Genomic DNA, 2,710 nt, shown 5'->3' on the forward strand with positions numbered 1-2,710 from the left:
CCTGTATTAGTCAGTGTTCTCTATGACAGAACCCATAGGATGGATGAACTGGTGGACAGAGAGGTAGATAACAGAGATAGATGATAGATAGATAAGAGAGAGAGATGATAGATAGATAGATAGATAGATAGATAGATAGATAGATAGATAGGCAGAAATATAGACAGAAAGTTGAGAGGCTTATGCAGGGAATTAGCTGGCGTGCAGGCTAAGAGGTCCTGTGTCAGGTCATCTGCAGGCTGGAGGCCCTAAGTACCAGAAGCATGTTTCAGTCCTCACTCTGAAATCTTCAGCACCAGGGAGGCTGATGTTGTAACTGTCATCTGAGTCTGACAGTTTCAAGAAACCAGGGTTGGGGGCTCCCCCTGGTGCCAGTCTTAGAGTTCAAAAGTCAAAGATTCTGGAGTTCTGGTGTCTAAGGGCAGGAGAAGCAGAGTATCACAGCGCTAGTGGGAGTGGAGGGGAGCCTTTCCCTGCAGTTTCGGCTGGACGGCGCCTGCTCACCCTGTGGGCTGGTCTTCCCCACCCAGTCCAAGGCCTCCTGTGCTGGCCTTGTCTGGACACCCTCCCAGACAGGCCCAGACACAAAGCGTTACCAGTTCTTTACCTTAACCCTGGCAGGCTGATGCCTAGAATGAACCATCACAAAGCCCCTCAACATCTTCATCCCTATCTGCCCCTGCCTCTGAGGTCGAATGCTCACCTGTCTGAGATGCCGTGAAGGGCTGGAGCTTAGGAAGCCCCACACATCTTGGACTGGTGGAGCCCCGTGTGCTGCAGGGAGGTATCACTGGCCCATGGGATGTCACCCTGTGCTGTCCCTGTGCCCCTCTTCATGCTATTCATCAGATGGGTTCTTCACAAAGCATCTGCCACGACACTGCCTTGTTCTAAGCTAAACTGAGTGAACGAGCCAAGGTCTAGGAGTTCTGTCCTAACAATGATGATTATCGGTGTAGCTAAAATTTACTGCACCCTGAGTGCCAGGCTGCAGCCACCTCTTGTACACAGTACTCACTTAATCCTCAGAGAAACCTCCAAGAAATCACTATTATCCCCATTTCATAGGTGAGAAGACTGAGGCACGGAGAGGCCACCCAACATCAACAGATGGCAAAGAATAGAATGAAGATTCAAGCCCCCAAATCATCTGATCTCAGAGCCTCCCTTTATCTACTGCACAACAGGAAATCCCTGTTGTGGAAAATACAGTTATGGAGGAACTGTTTGGCTTCCTACCCAACTCCATCTGCAAACATATTGAACAGAAACCCGCTCTCACCTTATGGTCACATTTGGCAAAGATTAAGGGCTTCGGACAAGGATTCCAGGGCAGGAGGCACACCCCAGGGCTTGGACTGAGACTATTTATTTAGTTATGTATTGGCACCGGGAATCAGACTCAGGCAGGTGCTGTACCACTGAGCTATCCACCCCGAGACTCAGTATTTAAGGTCAACTAAAGTGATTTCTTTACCCAAACTAAAATTGTTCAGGGAAACTGACCCCTACTGTTCAAGGGTAATTGTCCAAAAGAACACCATAAAGTTCAATATACGGTGAACCCACAAAACCGTACGAGATCAAGAATGTCTATATTCAGGCCCAAAGTGGCCCTCTTGGGTGTGTGTGTGTGTGTGTGTGTGTGTGTGTGTGTGTGTATTTGTAAGTGATCAGAGCTATGCCTTCCTCTTGATTCTGCCCAAAAATGCAGAAAAGGAGAAGCACAAGGGAATTCCATAATCCACATGGGTCTGTGAATTTCACAGTGGTTGATTTATGCACTTTTTCTAAGTTGCCCAGTCCTGTCTTGAACTTGTGATCCTCCTGCCTCAGCCTCCTGAGTAGTGGGGATTATAGCTGTGTACCACTATCCTGGCCTGCACTTCATTTTTGCTCAATCTGTAACATGTCAGAGGTTCCAAACTGGCAGCCCATCAACAGAACTTGGACTGTGTATGAAGTTTATTCAGCTCACACATCATTGAAAATGTTTTTGATTTGACACTCCAAGAAACTTGGAGATTTCCCACAAAAATCTAGTCTTGAAAATCAGGAAATCTGGCCACACTAGACCCAGAGTGCAACAATGTCAGCTGTAGCTCCACAGCATTCGCCCCTTTGGATGGGGCCTGTTGCTCTCTTCCTGTTTGTTATGGTTTGTGTCTCTAAGTCCTCCCAAAGCCTCATGCAGTCATGGGGTGGGCTTCTAGAGTTTATGATTGACTCGTGGTCCAAAGCTGGGATTATGGGTGTGAGGGCTACCCCTGCCCGGGGGCAGATGATTTGCGTACAATGTGAGGGAGGGAAAGAGGCTTGCTCTCTGCTGCTGCTCTTCCCTCTTTTGCTCTTACTGCTTTGCTGTCTTCTGCCAACCTGAAGTGTTGCCCCTGTGCCATGCGCCACTCTGCCTTGGAGCCAGCCGAGTATGGGCTGAAACCTCCACAAACTGTGAGCTAAATAAACATTTCCTTCCTTAATTTTGGGTGTCAGGTGTTTTGTCTCAGCAAGGAGAGAAAAGTAACCGAGGCACTGCTGCTCTGCTGTGTCTCATTTTGATGATCCATCCCCAGTAAAATGTCTGTTCCTTGCAACTGAGACAGCCTTGGTGAGAACCTTGGTGGCCTGTATATCCAGAGCAGTCGCCACGCAAACACTGCCCACCCTGTGGCCACTGCCACCCTTCTTCATGGTACTAAGTCCTCAAATT

The sequence above is a fragment of the Chinchilla lanigera genome, unplaced genomic scaffold (genome assembly GCF_000276665.1).
Source record: "Chinchilla lanigera isolate Chin_1 unplaced genomic scaffold, ChiLan1.0 scaffold00054, whole genome shotgun sequence".
In the NCBI taxonomy this organism is placed as follows: Eukaryota; Metazoa; Chordata; class Mammalia; order Rodentia; family Chinchillidae; genus Chinchilla; species Chinchilla lanigera.